Source organism: Acipenser ruthenus, chromosome 24 (genome assembly GCF_902713425.1).
Source record: "Acipenser ruthenus chromosome 24, fAciRut3.2 maternal haplotype, whole genome shotgun sequence".
NCBI lineage: Eukaryota > Metazoa > Chordata > Actinopteri > Acipenseriformes > Acipenseridae > Acipenser > Acipenser ruthenus.
In genome coordinates, this window is record NC_081212.1 from 30102980 (window position 1) to 30127879 (window position 24900).

A 24900-nucleotide genomic window follows, 5' to 3' on the forward strand; every position below is an offset into this window, starting at 1 on the left:
CATTACTGTGGGAGGGACTGGCGTTCAAGTAAAGCAGTGGAAAACATTCCAGCCGGAATGAACTGTGATGAACAATAAAAGACAGGAGACAAATACTCTTCACTTTCAAGATGAGAGGGGTCAAATATACTACGTGCTACTTATTTTTGGGGATATGATGAATTGAATTTTGAAATCACATAAGACAAAGAAATATTACATGCCAGTAAATAAAACATGCAGCCTAATCTTCCAACAAACCTTTTACTTCCCTCCATTGCACCTCAAAGCAGTTTGTTTCTCCTGTTGAGACCTGTGCTGTTAATAACTTAAGAAATCAAGAAGAAAGCTCAGATTCCGTACAAAGAGGATCAAATGATTCTGGATTATGGAAGCTGTGAGAATGCTTCACACTTTGGTAAGGGGTCACGATGAGATTGCTGTGAGAATGACCACTGACCGCCTGTTACTAAACACGGGAATGGTTTAAGAGAACTATGGGGATTTGTAGGCCATCGATAGTGTGATATACGTTCTATAAACCAGCCTCAGGTGAACTCCTGGAATATCTCCCAGGCTCCCCTTTGGCTGTTCATTACAGTTCCCACTCGCTGGTTCTGCTGTAAATTGCTTCCCCGGTTTAACTGCACTTTGTGTTGATCACACTCATTTGTTTAAACAGTTTAATAGCGTTCTGAATACATGTGTAAATATGTGAAATGCTTCAGTGTTTAATGAAGCAACACTGATTGTTATTTCATCTTTTCTTTTTCCTTCCTTAATATGTCAATCATTAAATAACGAATCAATCTAGTCCTGTGGATGAGGAATAAGAAACAGTGAAAGTTTGTTTGAGATGAAAACCACACAATAGTCTCATTACAATTCAACATCCCTTCACTGGAACTGCATGCTGTCTGTACTGAACAAATGCAATTTAAAGTTTGATACAAAAACCACATTTGATTGGTAGGACTTGAGGGAAGTGTAGTAAGAGACTAAATGAATGCAACTTCAATTACAAGCGGAGTTCAGTGCAGTTCAATTGCAGTTAGTCTAGCTGTCTGTATTTCATACCTCATGGCTATTCTTTGCTGTTCATTTTTTCATGCCTGTTTATTTTGATCTCAGATGTACTTGTGCATGCCAGAACGTCTTGAATCATTTGAACGAGTCTTTGTTTCTTGTTGGTTTCATACTCGATTTCGAGCATGTAGTACTGCAGCACATGGGAATCCCCAGGATGGATCTAATTAGGTTATATTTGTTAAGAACCGCACAGCCAGCATTAAAACAACAAACTGCTCTCATTAAAAAGAAATTATAAAACCTTAATCTGCAAAAAAAAAACACTCCATCCACAATATTAAGTATAACAACTTGAATAGCCATGCACTGTAATCACATGGTAATGACTCTGTGAACCTTCTAGGGTTCATTATAAGTAGTTATATATGACAACCTAGAAGCATTTAAATATATGAACAACAATTAGAAATAATGACATTAAATACAATATTCACAGTATCTAGTCTACAGTCATATGCATGGGAATGGGGCCTCGCTGGCTGCTTTGCAGTCGAACAAGTTATTGAAACCTGGCAAAACTTTATTCAAATCGTCAGTAAGGAAACAAGGGTTCAAATGTTTAAGGAATAGAATATGCAAATAATAATTTCCTGTTGCAATGAAACTGAAGAGTTAGCATTGGTAACAGTGCATGTGTTTACTCGTATGTGGGTGTATCCAGAAGCTATTTTATATTGGAACACAATGCAGTCTCTGAACACCTTGAAGAGATAGAAGCAACTGCATATCTCTAAACAATATCTGTAAATTATTAATTACATTTCATTTGCATTTTTATTCACATTTAATTCATACATCTGAAAAAAGAGATGACCTATCCTTCCAAAATAACACGGTGTATTTAGACCACTTCCTCAAATACATGATCACATTGAACATATGGGATAGCACTGGGGGTTACTCATTCAAACATTTATCCATTGGACAAAACAGACAAATACCCTACACCTGCCACTCTGCAAAACTACATTCTGCAGAGTAATTTGCGTCTCAGGTTTGTCACACCCTGTTTACAGAGTTTAGTAAATGCATGTTTCTGGGCTGTTTTTATCATGCAGCCAGATGTGTAAATGCCATTGGGAAGTCTAATAGCATCATTTGGGATTGAAGAAGTCAGAGTTGTAAGTAGAGCATGTACATACTGTATAGAGAAGAGCCTGACCTGAAAGAACACCACATGCTCATTTACAGTGCATTTAGTTTTAATATCTGTATTACTGGCTTAACAGTCAGCATGCATCAGAATTCACCATTATTACCATTAGTATTTGTATATGAATGTCACAAGTGCATGCTGCAAAATGCAGTGATAAACAGTCTGAAAGATGCTCCAGCAGCAGGGTTGCAGCTACTTACATGAATTTATGTGGAGAAAAATATTTTTCTTCTTGTTGCAATCTTCAGACTGCAAACTGAGAGCCTCTGTGTGTGTGTGTGTGTGTGTGTGTGTGTGTGTGTGTGTGTGTGTGTGTAATGCGATGGGAAATACATGTAGGGAGTAACAGCTTCAAGCTCTATCTATCTATCTATCGAGAGAGAGAGAGAGAGAGAGAGAGAGAGAGAGAGAGAGCCAGATCACTTATTGGCATTGGCTGAGAAAGACAACACAATGGAAGACATTAATAAGGAGATGCATTTGTGGTGAGCACTTCACATCTAGCATGCCTTGTGTCCCAGAATGAATTAGTGATGAAGATGTTCCTGCTTTAATAAAAGACACAATACAAAAATCAAAAAATAATCTTGTAATGATCTTTATTTTTCCATTGACATGTGTTTGACGGTTCTGACCTTTGAAAAAGCCATTTGTTAAAGTTCAATGAAAAATGTATCAGACTTTTTGATTTAGGTCTTCTCAAAGGAAAAAAGCAGCGCTCTTTATTGCAACTCCTAAGACTTACCTGATGTGAAAGTCCAGCAAACCCACCTGCCCTTCCTTCCAGCAAACCCACCTGCCCTTCCTTCCAGCAAACCCACCTGCCCTTCCTTCCAGCAAACCCACCTTCCCTTGCTTCCAGCAAACCCACCGTTTCTTCCTTCCAGCAAACCCACCTTCCCTTCCTTAAAAGGAACTCTTCACTGCTGATCCTTGTGCACTTGAAAAGGGCTGCATTCATTATTCTCTTTAAAACATGATCTCGTGAAGATTTCAAAGCTGTATTAAAGATATTTTTGAATAACACTGATGACCTGTTCAATCAAGCACAATCCATCTGGAACTACTGTACTGTATGTCCAGGAGCAGTCTGGGTACTTTTTGCTGCCACAATAAAGAAAACTAAAAACATTATCAGTAGTTCTAATAGATAGGCAGACATATTAATAAATACATATCCCCCAGTGCCTTCTAGTCCAGTAATGTAACTATATATAATACACACTCATTGGCAGCAGCTTTGTCTGCCCCATGGGGATGATCTATAATAATCAGATTTCCATCTTTACCCGAGCTGCTATCTCATTGCTGTCTCGCGGCGATCTTCTCCAGACGTTTTTCCCTGACATTTTGCTCATATAGTGCATGAGCAATCTCTGCAGTGGCAGAGGGCTTGTAGTGTGTTGCTGTATGTAATTACAGTGATAAAACACCATGACAGGATAGGGCTGCTGTAACAGAAATGGCTCGGCTGAATTGTGTGACAGTGCAACAGTTTCATGGGAAAGATAAATCAGAGCAATGTGTTATCCCAGGCAGCAGACGGCTTCATATTGACGTTTCCTGACCAGTACAAAACAGGCACTCTATGGTGGTGTACAGAAGAGTCAGCAGGGTGTCTCTTTACTGTACTGCAGACCAAACACCAGAGAGCATTCCTGTTTGTACTGCAGACCAAACACCAGAGAGCATTTCTGTTTGTACTGCAGACCAAACACCAGAGAGCATTTCTGTTTGTACTGCAGACCAGACACCGGAGAGCATTTCTGTTTGTACTGCAGACCAAACACCAGAGAGCATTTCTGTTTGTACTGCAGACCAAACACCAGAAAGCATTTCTGTCTGTACTGCAGACCAAACACCGGAGAGCATTTCTGTCTGTACTGCAGACCAAACACCGGAGAGCATTTCTGTTTGTACTGCAGACCAAACACCGGAGAGCATTTCTGTTTGTACTGCAGACCAAACACCAGAGAGCATTTCTGTTTGTACTGCAGACCAGACACCGGAGAGCATTTCTGTTTGTACTGCAGACCAAACATCGGAGAGCATTTCTGTTTGTACTGCAGACCAAACACCAGAGAGCATTTCTGTTTCTAGCATGAGCATTCTTACCATGGAAATTTAATGATTGGAGTAATTGGTGATGACTGCAGAGTCTCATTTTGCTGGGGTTGCACACTGTTGAAGTGCTGCTTGTTGTAATAACAGTGTTGTCACCACATACACCACCCTGTGATCCCTGGTTACCATGTACAGCTTTATTGTGCTCGCCTGAAATGTGTGTAAAGCAGTTCATATCAAAAATCCCTATTTAGCAGAGTTTTGCCACAGCTCTACTCATAAGTCTGCACTAAGATTCACAGGAACAAACATGAATACATACATACATGAATGACAACACTGGATTGCATTGAGAGAACATGAGTGAGAGTTGGAGTGACTAGCTCTAAATTGAAATCTGCAGCCTTGCAGTCGGGCTTGGTTCAGTTGTGTACATGCAGGGGAATCTGTGTGGTTCTGGGTGTGGGTGAAATGGCTGGAACTGCATCATTATTAACTGTCACTGAGGCTGAGAAGGCAGGGGCAGCTAGCGCTCCATATTGAACTGCTCCGTTAACTTTTAATTATGGAAATCATTGCTGATATCATTTTAATTCACGTACACCTTTAGAAAAGAACTTGGACAGGAAATGCTTGCTGCATATTCTTGTCTAATTTACCATTTAACTATTTGTTTAATTTTAACATAGTTTACTAAATTTTGAAGCTCATATTCTACACACTGTCAAATCATCTTTAGACAAACTGTGGTGCCCATGTCCCATTTACTGGATGATCCTCTCTGTATGCACCAATGTGACTCTGACAGGTAAAGTCTTGGCTGAGCTCCTTCGATGACGGAGTGTCTGCAGTGTGGGCTGCTCACTGGAGGACCCTCCTTCCACCCCAGATCAATTTCACTCAGCTCATCAAGATTTGAATAGGATTCCCCCACTTTTTCCCCATGTGTAATCTATTGAGAATTGTCTGACTGTGAAGGAACTGTGGTTCTCCTCCAGAGACTCCTGAGTAAACAGTGGAGACTGACAGGCCTGCTTCAGGCTTATCACCTCACAGGCTTCATTCTCCTTCTTAGTTTTAGCGATCAAGGGCACCAGCAGTAGATTTTACACATGGACCAACTCCCTAATTAATGCAATTGAAACAATCAGCTTTGAAGTGCTGAGAACAAGGCAAACATGCAATTCTCAAGAGCAGGTCCGGTTTGATATGCTAATGAGGACTAGCTGGAGTTACAGCAAAGGTGAGCTAAACTAATGGACTACTCCTTCGAGATCAGGATCATACACGGGTCAGTGGCTAATTCTAATAGATGTACCTTACTATCGATGGTCTAAAAAGAGAACACCCTTGAATGTATGTATGTCTTGGGGAACTAGTGTATAAAAACAGTTGATCCATACTCACTAAGATTTCAGAGTCAGTTCAAGTAATGCTTTTCAGATATGTTGCATTACATTAGCCTTTCCCCTTGTGAAATGACATTGGTGGATCCAGCTTTAGTTGACATAACAAAACCAGCACACAGTCCAACACAATTCCACAGTTTCTGCATGAGAGAACCCCAGGAATGAATAGCGGGGTGCGACTGCCCTTCACATGTCAAGAAGAAAAAAATCCTTGACAGTAAATTATTTTATTATTATTATTATTTTCATGAAGAAAAATGTTAACATGCTGAAGCAGGCAGGTAAAATAAGTCTTGTTTTCACCGAGCGTCCTTGGCAGTACAGTTCAAGTGTGGCATTCATGCTCATACCATAGAGATAGAACAAGACAGGACAATACATTCAAAAAGTGATCTTCAGAAACACACTGTTCACAACAGATTTAGAACCAACTTGTATCTAAAGAAGGACAGAAGAGTCTGCGATAAACTAAGCCAGAAAGCCATTGCACTGCAGTGCTCTGTCTGCATGGATATTAGGTATTCACTCAGGGTAACTACTCTGCTACTTTGAAATGCTTTGTCCAGTAAAAACAAAAAGAAAACTGTTTCTTCCAGATAGTTGTACAGGCAGTGCCCCCTAAACCACAGATATTCCATTTACATTCTCGCTGTGGCTGATGCTCTACAACATATTCCTGTTAACTGGTATTAGAAGGGAGGTGAGCTGGTGCTGAGTGTTAACAAATTCACAAGCCTCCCACAATGCATAGCGTTCCCAGCAGGGTTTCAGTGGCAGGACAATTCACATGGAAGGACATGTACTATTAATATTATTTTTAATTAAATATTTAATTTTCTATTGAACGACTTGTGTGCTTCCTGAGTGTGTTTATCTTTAGAAAGTCTTGTATTATCAAATTAACTAATGAATAAATAATATCTACTGTGTATATAATATATATACATTGTGTGTGTGTGTGTGTGTGTATATATATATATATATATATATATATATATATATTAGTAGGTTGTTTATAAATAATTAAAAGTGCACTTCACTTAATTCATATACTTATTGATCCCATGTAATCTACTGTGTTTGCCCAGAGACCTGTTTCACCAAAACTGTTTCTAAAGCAATACATTCCTGAGATTTCATCAAAGGGGTTTCAGAAGGTTGTACAGCTGTAATATACATTTCTTTGTACAGTTTTTTAGGCTGTATTTTTAGGTTTTCCTCCCACCACATCCTTATGAATGCAATATAATCTACTTTTAACAATAAAGAAATGCACAGTACCTGTGATTTTCAAACAGTGGTTAATATGCTACCTTTAAAGTCCAGAAACTAACAATTAACAAAATCTATTTAGCCTTAAAATGACAGCCACAGTGCCATTGATATTGAAGCTGAGATCAGGCAGGGAATAGGACTCAAGGACGTGTCACACCCAGGATTTGTTTCATGTATTTATTCAAATGTATTCAAGTTTGTGGGTCTAATTTTCTATGCAACGTTACCAGTCACAGAACATAAACTGTTCATGAGAACCCCCCTGTCCTATTAATGGGATGTGTTACAGGTTTGGGGCACTGGGGTACAGCGATCATCAGACATGATCTGTTAGAAGCACTCACCAGAAAAGGGATGCGTTTGTTTCTTGTGTGTCATCCTCTGCACGCACACATCATTTCCAATATTATTTACAAGTGAAATCCATACAAACTGCATTATGCTGGTCCCCCTGGAGTCTTTCTGCTTTGCCATTAGAAGACAAATACAGAGGTATAATTACTCTGTGTGCTCATGCATGAAACAATATGTTAGTTTCTTAATAAAAATCAAAACATTGAATCATTCATAAAACAAATTATCTAACCAACCCACACAGCCAAAAGCAGTTTGGAAGAAGTGTTGTGATAAGAAGCACTACTGGAGCCATCTACTAATGGAAGATCAAATCAGTAAGAAGAGGGAGACTTGTTAGGACAGGTAGTCTATCAAAAAGAAAATCCATATCACTGTTTAAAGGAAACAACGTTCTGGCTTCATTCCCATACCAGTGAAAATAAACAAGCAGAACTAGTACACGAACAAAAACTGGACGCAGATCATAAGACTCTTTCAAGGCCTGCAGAGGGGAAGATGAAAATAGAAAATGAGAGGAATTCATCTGAGATCCAGATGAATAAGTAAACTGAGACGATCTGACTGGAGGTGCCTGAGTGCAGCAGTGAATAAGGCAGGACGATCTGACCGGAGGTGCCCGAGTGCACCAGTGAATAAGGCAGGACGATCTGACCGGAGGTGCCCGAGTGCAGCAATGAATAAGGCAGTACGATCTGACCGGAGGTGACCGAGTGCAGCAATGAATAAGGCAGGACGATCTGACCGGAGGTGCCCGAGTGCACCAGTGAATAAGGCAGGACGATCTGACCGGAGGTGCCCGAGTGCACCAGTGAATAAGGCAGGACGATCTGACCGGAGGTGCCCGAGTGCAGCAATGAATAAGGCAGTACGATCTGACCGGAGGTGACCGAGTGCAGCAGTGAATAAGGCAGGACGATCTGACCGGAGGTGCCCGAGTGCACCAGTGAATAAGGCAGGACGATCTGACTGGAGGTGCCCGAGTGCACCAGTGAATAAGGCAGGACGATCTGACCGGAGGTGCCCGAGTGCAGCAATGAATAAGGCAGTACGATCTGACCGGAGGTGACCGAGTGCAGCAGTGAATAAGGCAGCTTGCCTCCATTGTGCTGCTTGGCACCGCTACTTGTTACGGGGCAGATCCGATGAAAAGGGGAGAAGAAACATCACACAGGAGGCTCATCGCATCCAAGAACATGTGCTGCTCGCTGACTGGATTATTGGTTAATCCTCTGAAATGTCAGGTGTCGGGATGTAAAGCTGTGTATCCTAGGCAATGTGGACCTTGCATACTAAGAGCCTTCACAGCAGCTGGAGGGGACTGCTCTTGAAAGCAATCCAAGAAAGGAATCACTATGCAAACATGAAACCCTTAAAGAGCCCCTGGTGTTCCAGACATGGAGCGAGCTATCAGAGCTGCTCTGTGTCTTGGAAGACATTTTTAAAATGCTACAGAACACTGGGCATTTCACTGGACACTTTGTACCAATAACAATAGAAAAGCTCTACCAATGTAATACTGTATTGAAACTTTTAAAACTATTCAATAACTCCAGTAGTTCTCAAGACTATGCAAGCTTCATACTGATTCATACTGACCAGTACACTGTATCTCATGACAGTTGAATGCACAGTATTTACTGGTGTTGTGCTTTGGCTCAGTCTCCTGCTCACACATCTTACACTGCGCTAACCTTGGAAAGACCTCTCCTGGTGGCACGAATGGATTGTACCGTCTGCTCATTCCAATGATATAATTGCGCACAACGTACCCCCATGAACAGCATGTGGAATGACGCACATTGTGCTGCAATTGTATTAACTTTGACAATTAGTTTTTCTTTTTTTAACTCTTCACAATATAAAAAGTATACTATCCAGTTTTGCAAAACAGTAACTCCAGCTTTCAGCTGAATGTGTTCAACATGTCAGCTCCAATGGGAGGTGAATACATTCTGTTTAAACAAATCGTTTGTTTGTTGTTAATTGAAGCTTTTTCAGCTGTGGTGTTTGTTATTTTCAAAAACACAAAAAGTACAGTTTATTATTAGTAACAATAATAATAATAATAATAATAATAATAATAATAATAATAATACAATTGAAGAAACCTCTCTTGTATGGAAGCAGGACAAATAAATGCAGATCATAACAGAGTTTGCGCGAACACTGTGGCTGTGAAACACGATTACAGGGGTACGACTCAAAATCCCATCACACTGAAAACTACCAGATCCTGACAGTCCTGGAATTATCCATTAAAATGATTAAAGCCATGGAGAGTAGCAGGACGTGAACGCTTAAAGAATACAAAGCAGCCAATAGAATAACCAACAGGCAGGTAGAGCTCAGTTGTGAGAAGCGGCCATATTAATGGGGTCTGATATCTGCTGGACACCACATTCATCTATGGTCTGTTGATGGTTGTCGTATTTGCTTTCTCAGGATAGCCTCACTATTAAGTTTACTGTGATGTCTTTGCACCCCACAGAACATTTCCCATGTATTAATTCAATGCACAACAAACATCACAAACGAACACATGGGTCAAACCCCAGTCTGGGTTTTCTTAGCATCTGCTTGCATGCATCAATACAAATGATTCCGCTTTATTCCAGCACTTCCCCCTAAGTTGCATCCTTTTCCCATAATAACAATAAAAATGCATGGATATTTACCCAGGATGGATAAAGATTCTCCTCCAGCATCAGAGTCCTCACCAGATCACTTCCTGCAGGTAGCCAGTGAGTCACATGGGCTCAAAGCTCATTTCAAACTTCAGGTCTTCATTGTTCTTAAAGGGACAGAACACAATCCACCTGGCAACACGTATTTACTGAGGCTTTGCTTTGCATCTGCTTGGCTGAGAATGAAGACATGCCACTTGATTTAAAGGACTTCTTAGCTATATACTGTATAACACTACCTAATTCTAAATGCAGACATACAGTACCACTTTTTGACTGGTAGAATAGATACAGGAGACATGTCCCAGCTAATTCACACAGAATCACTTTCTGATACAGGAGACATGTCCCAGCTAATTCACACAGAATCACTTTCTGATACAGGAGACATGTCCCAGCTAATTCACACAGAATCACTTTCTGATACAGGAGACATGTCCCAGCTAATTCACACAGAATCACTTTCTGATACAGGATACATGTCCCAGCTAATTCATATGATCATGTTAAAATAAACTGGTATTATATAGAGCTGTGATTCCAAAGATATCACCCTGTCACCCCCTCTCTTCCTAACCCCACTCCCCCTCTATCTCACTGGCTCTGTCGCTGTTACCACTGCACTGGTTAGTTAAATATTCCTTTGTGAGATGGCTTAACGGATATGGACAGCATCATTGTGAGTACACTGGAGTACAAATACTTCATAGAAAGTCTTTAAAAGTAAGTAAAATGCTTTGGAAACATATCTGTAAGATCTAAAGAAATAGTGTAGCATTGGGGATCAGAATGAGCCTCTCAATTCCCTCAGTCCTGCTGCAGTGGAGACAGGGGCCCCCAGCAGCACCAGCCCTTAGAGACGCTTCTGCTGAGCCCCGGCCATGCAGCACGGGGATAGGTAACAGATACACCCCACCCCTCTTCTACTTCAATTCAGTTGAAGGCACACTAAACGCTTCAGGTTGTCTGCTTCCTGGGGTCCTGTTCCTTGCATGCAGCGCTCAGATGGAAGAAGCGGCTATAGATTTATTACCTAGACGCTCTGTACCTGGAGACCAGTCTTTAATAACTCTGCTCTGTGTCAGCATACTTTTATTTTTATCTGTTTTCTGCTCCACTTTCCAATCCCTGCGGGAGGCTTTTCTGTAAAAAAAAAAAAAAAATCAACTGAGCAAGGAAGAGAAAGATTGAGAGTGTGCTACTGTTTTCTGTACAAGTAAAACGCGCTTCTGTTTTGTTTTTAATGGAAATTAAGTACCAGTTCCGTATTTATAGACCCCAGCACAGTGTGAGAGTGCTGTGCTGTGCTCTGCTGTGATCTGCTGTGCCGTGCTGAGCTGTGCTGCTCTGTGCTGTGCTGTGCTGCTCTGTGCTCTGCTGTGCTGCTCTGCTCTGTGCTCTGCTGTGCTGTACTGAGCTGTGCTGCTCTGTTCTGTGCTGTGCTGTGCTGTGCTGTGCTGTGCTGCTCTGTGCTGTGCTGTGCTGTGCTGTGCTGTTCTGTGCTGTGCTGCTCTGTGCTCTTCTGTGTTGTTTTGTGTTGTGCTCTGCTGTGCAATGCTTTCTGTGGCTTTGCAGGTAAATGGACTGGCCTTCCACGCTGTGTTTTTCAGCTTGTCTGTTAGGAAAGCTCAAGCACTGATGGTTCGCTCTAAAGCTGGGTAACACATATTGAAGGTACTGTTTGAACAAAGTATATTGGATCATGTTTTTGTTTTTCTTGTTCATCTCTCTCTATTAGGTTTTATATAATTGTCTGTTGCAGTCTCTTTTGCACTCATTATTGGTCATGCTTTATAATCATTGAGACACATTGTTTATTTGTCCACAAAAAGTATATTTACAAGCAGAATTTATAGTAGGGACTTTTGTATGCTACCCTGATGCCTCTGCTGCCCTTGATTTGAGGAAAGCATTGTTCTCTTTCTAGTATTCCACTGCTTCCTGCTGCATTTGAATTACAATCATCAAATATGCAAATAAAGTCAGAAACAATGAGATTTAATAAATGAACAAATAAGGCAAACAAGTACTAACTGGTGAGGCTCCGCACAGCTCTATTCTATATGCCAACACCTGATACAATAGCCCATACTAACTGTGAGGACTGTAGTGAGGGATTGGGTGACAGTGACATTCCATGTGCTGAGAACTGCTTCTGTTGGCCAACACCATTGACTTATTCTTTTGTATTGATCACACAAGAACGATATTATCCATCTGCTCTAATGTAAGCTAGTCCTCAATCATATTTAAATACTTTACAGTCTAATAAAACAGTTCCAAGCCATCCGTATTGACCCAGCACGCTCCTACACATTGCTTGGTTTCATCTTACAAATCCCATTCCATCTACCTGTTATCCATCACATCTGTGTGTTGTGGAATCGCAATTTTAGACACGCTGTAAGCATGAAGAATGCTGATTCAAACTCCATGCGCACACAGAGCACAACCCAGGGTCATTTTAAATGAACCCAAAGACGACAGCATAGATCTGATGTCGTATTTCTTCCATTCACGGGAGGCAGAATTTGGGCATTCAGAATGCAAAGGACTGGATGGTGCGAAGGACTTGACAGTGCAAAGGACTGGATAGTGCAAAGGACTGGATAGTGCAAAGGACTGGATAGTGCAAAGGGCTGGATAGTGCAAAGGACTGGATGGTGCAAAGGACTGGATAGTGCAAAGGACTGGATAGTGCAAAGGACTGGATAGTGCAAAGGACTGGATAGTGCAAAGGACTGGATAGTGCAAAGGACTGGGTGGTGCAAAGGACTGGGTGGTGTTTCTACTGATCAGCACTGTGAGTTGATAAGGCCCCTTTATGCTGTTTCCAAAAATAATGGCTACAAAAGAAATACATTTGGTAAGATAATGAGCAGACTGTTACCTAGCTGTATCCACTAGTAACACAGGAAATGTTTTATGGATTGTACTGTAATTGCATATTATTGCCTAAACCCTAAGTATTGATTTATTCCCTGTTAATTAGGTTAGATTATTGGATTGGGGCATGCTTACAACCAATTTGATGTAAACATGATACAGTCTCGTGTTAGAAAACTTGAACATTGTACTGAATGAGCAGCTTGGTGACACTTTGTCCCGTACATTTTCTTTTAGTTTAGTGATTCACAGCACAGCATGCATGGGGTTTTATATCTCACCAGTAGAAACTTGAGATGAAAGCATTGTGTACTCAGGAGTTGTGCTAAGAGGCAGCAGAAGAGAATACGAGTGCTCCAGTAAGCTGCTTTAACACAGATCACAATCCCATTGCCCTGAAGGAATTGAGCTGAGAATGGGAGGGAGGGTAATGAGTGAAGCTCTGAGTCCTAAAAGAAATTTTGGTACAAAGGAAACAGAAAAAAACGATTGGGTATAACTAAAGAATACAGAAGAAACAGCAGAAGAAGAACATCCACGCTGTCACAAATACGAGTCCTTTACCAAGAAAGCATCCTACCTGCTGGATCGCGGTCCTACCGAGACCCCGAGACCCGGAAGTCGTGGATCACATGCACTGTCAGTGTCTTTAACCAGGATTGTTATAGAGCACTGTCAGTGTCTTTAACCAGGATTGTTATACAGCACTGTCAGTGTCTTTAACCAGGATTATTATACAGCACTGTCAGTGTCTTTAACCAGGATTATTATACAGCACTGTCAGTGTCTTTAACCAGGATTATTATACAGCACTGTCAGTGTCTTTAACCAGGATTATTATACAGCACTGTCAGTGTCTTTAACCAGGATTATTATACAGCACTGTCAGTGTCTTTAACCAGGATTATTATACAGCACTGTCAGTGTCTTTAACCAGGATTATTATACAGCACTGTCAGTGTCTTTAACCAGGATTATTATACAGCACTGTCAGTGTCTTTAACCAGGATTGTTATACAGCACTGTCAGTGTCTTTAACCAGGATTATTATACAGCACTGTCAGTGTCTTTAACCAGGATTGTTATACAGCACTGTCAGTGTCTTTAACCAGGATTATTATACAGCACTGTCAGTGTCTTTAACCAGGATTGTTATACAGCACTGTCAGTGTCTTTAACCAGGATTATTATACAGCACTGTCAGTGTCTTTAACCAGGATTATTATACAGCACTGTCAGTGTCTTTAACCAGGATTATTATACAGCACTGTCAGTGTCTTTAACCAGGATTATTATACAGCACTGTCAGTGTCTTTAACCAGGATTATTATACAGCACTGTCAGTGTCTTTAACCAGGATTATTATACAGCACTGTCAGTGTCTTTAACCAGGATTGTTATACAGCACTGTCAGTGTCTTTAACCAGGATTATTATACAGCACTGTCAGTGTCTTTAAACAGGATTATTATACAGCACTGTCAGTGTCTTTAACCAGGATTGTTATACAGCACTGTCAGTGTCTTTAACCAGGATTATTATACAGCACTGTCAGTGTCTTTAACCAGGATTATTATACAGCACTGTCAGTGTCTTTAACCAGGATTATTATACAGCACTGTCAGTGTCTTTAACCAGGATTATTATACAGCACTGTCAGTGTCTTTAACCAGGATTATTATACAGCACTGTCAGTGTCTTTAACCAGGATTATTATACAGCACTGTCAGTGTCTTTAACCAGGATTATTATACAGCACTGTCAGTGTCTTTAACCAGGATTATTATACAGCACTGTCAGTGTCTTTAACCAGGATTATTATACAGCACTGTCAGTGTCTTTAACCAGGATTATTATACAGCACTGTCAGTGTCTTTAACCAGGATTATTATACAGCACTGTCAGTGTCTTTAACCAGGATTATTATACAGCACTGTCAGTGTCTTTAACCAGGATTGTTATACAGCACTGTCAGTGTCTTTAACCAGGATTATTATACAGCACTGTCAGTGTCTTTAAACAGGATTATTATACAGCACTGTCAGTGTCTTTAACCAGGATTATTATACAGCACTGTCAGTGTCTTTAACCAGGATTATTATACAGCACTGTCAGTGTCTTTAACCAGGATTATTATACAGCACTGTCAGTGTCTTTAACCAGGATTATTATACAGCACTGTCAGTGTCTTTAACCAGGATTATTATACAGCACTGTCAGTGTCTTTAACCAGGATTATTATACAGCACTGTCAGTGTCTTTAAACAGGATTATTATACAGCACTGTCAGTGTCTTTAACCAGGATTATTATACAGCACTGTCAGTGTCTTTAACCAGGATTATTATACAGCACTGTCAGTGTCTTTAACCAGGATTATTATACAGCACTGTCAGTGTCTTTAACCAGGATTATTATACAGCACTGTCAGTGTCTTTAAACAGGATTATTATACAGCACTGTCAGTGTCTTTAACCAGGATTATTATACAGCACTGTCAGTGTCTTTAACCAGGATTATTATACAGCACTGTCAGTGTCTTTAACCAGGATTGTTATACAGCACTGTCAGTGTCTTTAACCAGGATTGTTATACAGCACTGTCAGTGTCTTTAACCAGGATTATTATACAGCACTGTCAGTGTCTTTAACCAGGATTATTATACAGCACTGTCAGTGTCTTTAACCAGGATTATTCTACCGTCTGTGCTTTAATCTCTTCCACATTCTCCCAGTCCCGTGGCTGTTTTCTGCTGTATGATAATGTGGCTATCTTTTAATTTCTATATTACATCAAACCCCTCACCTGCCCTGTAATACTACAATGAAGTATGAGATGTCTTATTGAAAGCTGTATTTCATTCCATGCAGTTACTGCATTTATTCAGTTTGAAATGGCTTTGGGACTATAAATAAAACAAAATCACTTTTCTTCTCATTCTTTTTGTTTGCCTAATTCAATTTCTCATCTCAGTATGAATTTGTAATAAATGCTTAGCTTTTTTAAAAAAAGTTATACAATAAAATCATTATTAAATCATACAAAAAAAGTTATAAGCATCTTTTACAACCCTATTGATTTTATACAGGCAGAATTGCATGACTTGCAGCACGATGTGTCTTTTTCAGCTCTCCCATGTATAACTGAATTGTTTATCGGATGCAATACTAATGATTAACCTCAGCAGTGGTAATAATAGTTTTTAATAACATGAAACAGTAATAGAAAAGCACAACAGTAAAGTGAATAAATACATTAAATACATACTAATGGACCAAACTGTTGCATGGAGTGATCGTTTTGTACAGAACCCCCCCCCCCCCCCGCTGCATCAGGGATTGTCTGATTCCCATGCTGGGTTAAAAAAAAACTTCATAAGCACAAAGTAATGTGCACTGTCATTAATCTGTATAAAACTACAGGTGCAGTCTCTGCAGATTGATGTATAATAGAATAAAGCATTTGCCCTTGACCCTGTTCTTTAATTGTTGTATGATTTTAATGGATTTTTTAATGTTTTTTTTTTTTTTTTGCTGTTGGGGTTCGCTTTGCTACATGCAGTTGATGTATCAATCGATCAATACAGGAATGAACACATCCATGACCGTGTGGTTATGAACCAGCACAGCAGCTTGCTTTGACCAGCTTCCAGGCACTGTTCTGCTATCAGTGCCATGTCCTTGTCTTGAATGAACACATCCATGATCGTGTGGTTATGAACCAGCACAGCAGCTTGCTTTGACCAGCTTCCAGGCACTGTTCTGCTAACAGTGTCATGTCCTTGTCTTGATTGAACACATCCATGACCGTGTGGTTATGAACCAGCACAGCAGCTTGCTTTGACCAGCTTCCAGGCACTGTTCTGCTAACAGTGCCATGTCCTTGTCTTGATTGAACACATCCATGATCGTGTGGTTATGAACCAGCACAGCAGCTTGCTTTGACCAGCTTCCAGGCACTGTTCTGCTAACAGTGCCATGTCCTTGTCTTGATTGAACACATCCATGATCGTGTGGTTATGAACCAGCACAGCAGCTTGCTTTGACCAGCTTCCAGGCACTGTTCTGCTAACAGTGCCATGTCTTTGTCTTGATTGCCATGGGAACTACTCAGAACAGTATTCCTCCGACAGCATGAATGTCGACATTATGCTCGTCTCCCCGAGCAGCAGCATGGCTCCCAAGTGTATACGTGGGCCTGAGCTCTCTGCTTCGTTTATTTGCTGCTTCTGATCTGAATTTAGATGAGCATTTGACAGATATAGAAGCATTAAAGACAGGAGGGAAAAGCTCAGACTTCATGATATGTTAATGGGGCCTGGAGCAACCTATCTTATAATAAACGATACTCTCTCTGTGACACTCCATGAAACAGGGGACCACAGGAGGAACAAATCTCAAGGGGATATATATCTATATATATATATTGCATTTACTTAAAGATGCTCAAGTGTCATTAGGCACACAGACACAGAGATGGTCTTTCTGTATTTGAAATGTACTTTCAACTATAAAACATTCATCCGTTTACTTTAATTGATTATTCTTGGATCATTTTGAGCCGTGTATAGAGTGTGTATAGAGTGTGTATAGAGTGTGTATTTAGTGCCCACAGTGTAGTTCTAAATATATAGAAATACAGTATATGCAGTCTCTATCTCTATTTGAACACAGTGGTTATCCATTACACACTGGTAATAAGTTATGTGTTATTACAGATTAAATGGACTGTTGCTTTCCATTAGTGATCTATGGCAGAGGAGGCAATGCAACTAATATAACATGTCGATCAATACAGAGCCACAAACTCACTTACCACAAGGCATTGCAGAAACAGAGCCATCTTTATCACTGACCTCAGCTGCATTTCATTTTCTAAAAATACAGCCTTGAGGAGTCCTGTGTTCTTTTAAGAAGAAACATGGATGATTTCTGTTGCCTTTTCAGAACAATGTGATCCAGTTTAAAAGGAGACAGGTACATGCTAGCAGTGTGTAAATGTGTTTGCTCACCATCTCCAAGCCCCTGTAAGTGCTTTAGGACCAATGAGGGTGTTCTAAAAAATCAGTTAATTGGCTGTTCAGCTAGTAAGGGGATTTCTGATTGGTGGAGCAGATAAACCCTTATAATTCAAACTCCTTAGGGGGATATGTAGTTAGAACGTTTTACAACATACATTTTGACTTCTGATTAAATTAGCTCCTATGTATTGAGCACGTTGTATAGCACAAAGACTTTAGATAGCAGCTTCCCACAACACTATCTCAGTGTTTACCAGTGTGTTAGTAAGAACCCTGTAGTTCCAAGTTCACACAATATCAAAACACAAAGGCAGTAACAATGGGACTTACAGCATTCTGCAACACAACATGAAGAATGACTGGACTTACTGCTGTACAGCGACTGGCAGAGTGTTTAAATGGACTGAAATCTCATCCTCAACATCACCTCAGCACTCAATAAAACAAACTCTGCTTTTGCCAGTAATACACTGGAGCTCCTTCCTAAGCCCAGCCTCTGCGACTGAGCATACAGGCTCATTGTAACCTTTCATACACACCTGCAGCACTGAAACCACATTAAACATTTCATTGATTGCCCTCTCATCAGAACCTGCAGTTTCTTCCATCCTCACTCCATCCACATTCTCACATAGAATTCAACAAGTTTTTAAATCAGCACTCAAAATGAACTCTTTCTGGGTTCCATTAATATACACATTTAACATCCCAATGTAACCCTATTGAGCACTAATCAAATAAAGCAAACCCATCTCAATAGGAATATATAGATAATAATGTTACTGGATGAACTGGGTGGAGTAATTCTGCTCATTTATACTGTAGAATATGGGAGTGAATGAAAAACAGGTACTGGAACAAAATAAGCTATTTACATAAATACACCACAACAATCTGTATTTCCATGCGAGGGGTTTTCACCGTGTCACAAGCTGTTTGAAAGATGATGAAGTTTGTATTTGAATCTCTAGGCAGACAGACCTGGTTAATAACAGTCACTGAGCTCCAGGCAGCACTGTGAGCATGCAGACATACTTCTGTATCCTAGGCACTCACAGCAACAATGCTAGACTTTTATTCTTGTGATAATGAATTTGGCATCAATTTCATTTGAATTAACTTGTGTCCTGTTTTCTACAGTTTATGTATTTCTTCATTATGAGGCATTCATGAAAACGGCACGAAAACTGTTGCACAATTGGCCATAAACCATTTGTATGCTATAAACCTGCTCCTTCTCGGTTTTGCAAGTGTGATACAAATGTGTAGTAATAAATGCACAGCTGAATGTACAGTAGGACTGGTGCTAAATGCATCAACATGACACTTGCTTTGCAAAATGGTGCTTGCTTTGAGAGGCTTCAGTGCTTGAAAAGTTCTCTCTGTATATCTGTGCAATACAGAATGAAAGATCTCCACATTCCCAGCACCTCCTCTGTTGTTTAAAGCTGACCTCACTGGGAACCTCACTTTCCCTTTCCTATGCTGTTTCATGTGACTCACTCTGACAATACTGCATCATTACTCTCACAGTAATGGGGTTTGACTGTTGTATATCTCTACAGACACGTTTATTAGTCCATGATACTGATTGCAGGACCAGGAACGATTCACAATGAGGAATGCTATAAAAGTCCATCGAACAGAGGAAAGCGCAGCGTGTCTGGAGTCGGGTTGTGATGGTTAGGGGGTAATGAGAGTGTAGATACATGATCAATCAAGGAGTCGGGTTGTGATGGTTAGAGAGGGTAATGGGAGTGTAGATACATGATCAATCAAGGAGTCGGGTTGTGATGGTTAGAGAGGGTAATGGGAGTGTAGATACATGATCAATCAAGGAGTCGGGTTGTGATGGTTAGAGAGGGTAATGGGAGTGTAGATACATGACCAATCAAGGAGTCGGGTTGTGATGGTTAGAGGGTAATGGGAGTGTAGATACATGATCAATCAAGGAGTCGGGTTGTGATGGTTAGAGAGGGTAATGGGAGGGTAATGGGAGTGTAGATACATGATCAATCAAGGAGTCGGGTTGTGATGGTTAGAGGGTAATGGGAGTGTAGATACATGATCAATCAAGGAGTCGGGTTGTGATGGTTAGAGAGGGTAATGGGAGTGTAGATACATGATCAATCAAGGAGTCGGGTTGTGATGGTTAGAGAGGGTAATGGGAGTGTAGATACATGATCAATCAAGGAGTCGGGTTGTGATGGTTAGAGAGGGTAATGGGAGTGTAGATACATGACCAATCAAGGAGTCGGGTTGTGATGGTTAGAGGGTAATGGGAGTGTAGATACATGATCAATCAAGGAGTCGGGTTGTGATGGTTAGAGAGGGTAATGGGAGGGTAATGGGAGTGTAGATACATGATCAATCAAGGAGTCGGGTTGTGATGGTTAGAGGGTAATGGGAGTGTAGATACATGATCAATCAAGGAGTCGGGTTGTGATGGTTAGAGAGGGTAATGGGAGTGTAGATACATGATCAATCAAGGAGTCGGGTTGTGATGGTAAGAGAGGGTAATGGGAGTGTAGATACATGATCAATCAAGGAGTCGGGTTGTGATGGTTAGAGAGGGTAATGGGAGTGTAGATACATGATCAATCAAGGAGTCGGGTTGTGATGGTTAGAGAGGGTAATGGGAGTGTAGGTACATGATCAATCAAGGAGTCGGGTTGTGATGGTAAGAGAGGGTAATGGGAGTGTAGATACATGATCAATCAAGGAGTCGGGTTGTGATGGTTAGAGAGGGTAATGGGAGTGTAGATACATGATCAATCAAGGAGTCGGGTTGTGATGGTTAGAGAGGGTAATGGGAGTGTAGGTACATGATCAATCAAGGAGTCGGGTTGTGATGGTAAGAGAGGGTAATGGGAGTGTAGATACATGATCAATCAAGGAGTCGGGTTGTGATGGTTAGAGAGGGTAATGGGAGTGTAGATACATGATCAATCAAGGAGTCGGGTTGTGATGGTTAGAGAGGGTAATGGGAGTGTAGATACTTGACCAATCCTTACAGCAACGAGGTGATGCAGAGCAAGAAGCTGTATAATTGCCGCTGAAAGAAGTCAGGCTCTTGTGTGCAATGAAACTCTCTCACCTGCTCGAACCCATGTACAATACACTGAAAGAAAATGAGGACACAAAGTGGTAGTTTTTAGTTTATTTATAGAATAGGTCTACATAAATCATCATAGAATAAATACATAATTACAGCTGTATTTTGTTTATAGATGAATAAGTTAAATAACAAAACACTGATTAAAGATGAATAGTCATACACATAGGAACCATGAGTATTTGACACCTTGTTCCCCCAGCACGAGAGAGAGGTGTGCACACACTGATAGGAATACTAGAAAGGACTGCAGAGCTGTGTTTAGTTAGCACTTCTCGGGTGGTAATATACTTCAATGCCAGACTGCACTACACTTCATCTGTTTCTTCATTTTCAAAACCACAGCAGCATTGTTAATGGGAATGGAAGGAATCTGCACTGCTTATACACAAGAGTTTAGAACATGTTGGGAATGAGAGAGAAAGAGGAGAGGAGAGTAATCAGGTCTGTACATTGAGATGCGGGAGCTTGTATAGGCCTACCCCTTTTTATTTTATTCTTCCATCTTATGAAGATAAAGCCCTGTTTTTCTGAAGACTGATGCTGTAGTCAGAAGCTGGCAGCGTCAGACTCAAACCACAGCCTGACTGCTGCCCAGTCTGAATCAGGTAACACCAGCTACAATCCTGACAGAGTCTATGAAAATGGAAATAGGTGTCAATTAGATCCTGTTCTGAGAGGCGTTGTCTGGACATGTTTTGGTGCTGCAGTGTTAGACGTGTCTCATCTGCCATATACATAACCTTAAAAGCCAGCCTAATCTTTGAGGGTTTGCAAATGCTTCTAATATAAAAACCTCAAAAGGTAAGGATTGTTTGCACGATTGTTTGTATGAACGGTATGTTTGCACTGAGCTGTATATGCATGACGTGCAGAAGATGGCATGGACTTTGCATTAGGAGATTTACATTGTGCATAACACAGTACCCTTTGCTTTTAAACACCCATCATCTCCCTCTTACACACACAAAGCATGCCATATATGAAGCAATCATAGCAGCTTTTAACACACAAAAGGTTGGCAATGGGGTTCCATTGTATGCTAATAAAATACTGACTTGGATTTGAGTTTCCCTTTAAGATTCTTGACAACACAACTTAAAGATGTATTAAAGTGAATGTGATTTTAGCCATACTATTCAGGTCATTCGATGCGTCAAAAGGAATTCCTTTGCTTTGTCAGTATTGGGTTCTGTTGTCTCCCCTCTGTTTTTTAGTTATTTACGGTACTCCTCAGTCTCTAGGTAGTGCTAATGCAGGCGTGGCCCCTCAAGGATACTAAATGAACAGTAAAGTCAGAAAGTCTTCCTATCAAACAGGCTGTAATAAACGTTCATTTCAAAGTGATTGTCACAGCAGCAAAGAGTAATACACGCTTTCTGGAATGGATTCCTAGCTTATACAGGCCTGTCTGATAGAAAGTGTTCCTGGAAGCTTTTACTCATGTTGGACCAGCGCTTGTAAATGTTTTAAACATTAAAAAATATATTTTGTTAGCTTCAATAGATACTGCTTATGTTTTACAATCAATAAATACATTTACAAATAAATACATTTATAAATAAATAAATACATTCATTAATATATAAATATTTGTTTTGTATCTGGAGGTATTTGAGTTTGATTTGTGTCACCAAGTCCATGAGGGGTTGTGCATTCATGTATGTAGTTTTGTATGTTGTTACAGTTATAATATTGCACTTCATGATTAAAGGAAGCTGCTTTGAGGTTTGGAAATGCATGTATGTTTCAGGAAAACCGAGAGCTGCAAAGGGAGCTAACATTCCTGTCCTCAACCTTCTCTGAATCTGAACAAATCCAAAATAAAAATAAATAAACACCCAGAGAGACACAATGAGGCCACTACGTCTCTGGAGTACAGATGCCCCGTCTCTTTAGAAAACAAATCTGCCACTGCACAGGGATTTCTATAATGAGGCAACGTCACTTCGGTCATTGACTAACGGATGAGCTGCGCAAACACTGGAGAGATGACATCTGAATATCCTTTCAGGTGCTGTGGTCAAGGAGAACTGAATAATAAGAGTCATGTCATCCAGTGCATTTGAACAGGGAATGCATGTACATATACTGGTGTTGTAAAAGAGGTGTAGGAGAGTGGGGAGGGGAAGGGGAGAGGGGAGGAGAGGGGAGGAGAGGGGAGGGGAGGGGAGGAGGGGGGAGGGGGAGGGGGAGGGGGAGGGGGAGGGGGAGAGGGAAGGAGAGGGGAGGGGGAGGGGGAGGGGGAGGGGGAGGAGAAGAGAGGGGGAAGGGAGGAGAGAGGAGGGGAGGGGGAGAGGGGAGGAGAGGGGAGGGGAGGGGAGGGGGAGGAGAGGGGAGGGGAGGGGAAGAGGGGAGGAGAGGGGAGGGGGAGGGAGAGAGGGGAGGAGAGGGGAGGAGACAATTAGATAACCCCGACTGGCCTGCCTATCTGGATTTATTAGTTCAGTTCACAACTAGTGACAACTGACAAAGAGGGGCCAGATTACATACAAGCCTTTTCTATTCAAGTCTAGCTCACACTACCGCATGTCAATAATTGGTTTCACAGCATCAGCTTCATATACCCTACAGGGCTTTTTAACAACTGTGCTTACTTCTCCTAAGAATGTTCACTCCTAAGAATGTTCACAGCATTTAATACTCAGGTGGTATGCACTGAATATTCATATACAATGGATGAATACAGCATCAGGTTGTTTAGTTCTGCAAATCATTTATATGAAAGCAGAATTTAATTGAACGAGCGCATAGGAAAGCCCTCACAGTACACGGTCCATGACAACACAACCTGTGTGTTCTGTTTGTGAACGAGACAGGCAAGCATGATGAGAATGATAATAAATTATTGATAACTGATACAAAAGGTCCCTGAAAGTTAGATATCTTACACAGCTGCATTCGATTCTCATTGAAAGTCATTCCAATATGTATGTATACTGTCCATTTCCATCCATTACAAGTATTCATATATTTTCTATACAAAACACTGGTTTATTAATATTAATTTAAACTATTTTTTTCTAGCTGTAATAAAAATGTAAAACAAATACTGCAGAATATAAATGTATTTCACATATCCTATAACCCTCCCAATAAACACCAAATCCCCTGAGTCACGGGACAAGCCTTGAACAGCACTGTATATCTCTATAAGCCTCTATAGGCTTGCTTTCCTTTGTTCCCTCCTGACATACTGCCCATCTTCACTGCTGTGCAGCTCTGGCTGTCCCTTTGCTTTCTCTGCTGATAACAATCACCCAGCTGCCAAGACAGAAACAGTCTACATCCGCAATGCATCTTAAGGAGGAAGGAAGGAATCAGAATCACACAGAGCCAAACTGCCCCAACACCACACCAAGCTTTCAGATGCTAGGGCAGGAAGCCAGAGGGTTCGGGACCCTGATTGGAGGAGAGATCTCTCTTGCATCTCAATGAGGTTCTCTCCGAAACACTTGTACCGCGGAGGTTAATCTAGATGCCAATGTCTGCTGACAGCACGAGAGATTGCTCCGGGGTGACAGTCTGTCTCAAGTCTTAATACTACAGTCATCCATCCTGCCTTTAGGGGATGAAAAAAGGAAATTAAATGCTTCAAAGCAATTTTTCCTTTGTTTGAAGTCCTGAAAAACAGTTGTGCCCTTTCCCTCTATGGCAGAGTTCACCATTCTAAGGTAGTAAGCGTAGGCAGCTTCCAGTACACTCCCAATCTTCCACAGCACTGGGCTGCGTTAAACTTGTTATAACTGCATCAGTGGCACAATACACGGATCCTTATGTAGGACGCTGTTTATTGCCTGGTGGTCTGATGTTCTTCAACGCAGTGGACATGCGGTGCACATTAGAAAAAGATTCAACTGTGCAGAGC

At 40.9% G+C, this 24900-nt stretch overlaps 1 long non-coding RNA gene across 2 annotated transcripts in view; it reads right to left on the reverse strand.

Annotated features, from left to right (window-relative positions):
- The window catches only part of LOC131700649 (uncharacterized), an 81601-nt gene extending 71528 nt beyond the window's left edge, over positions 1 to 10073 (reverse strand). For both annotated transcript variants that reach the window (XR_009308456.1, XR_009308457.1), the window contains exon 1: positions 10005 to 10073. This is a non-coding gene — a long non-coding RNA (uncharacterized LOC131700649). The remainder of the gene's footprint in view (positions 1 to 10004) is intronic.
- Positions 10074 to 24900: the final 14827 nt, after the last annotated feature.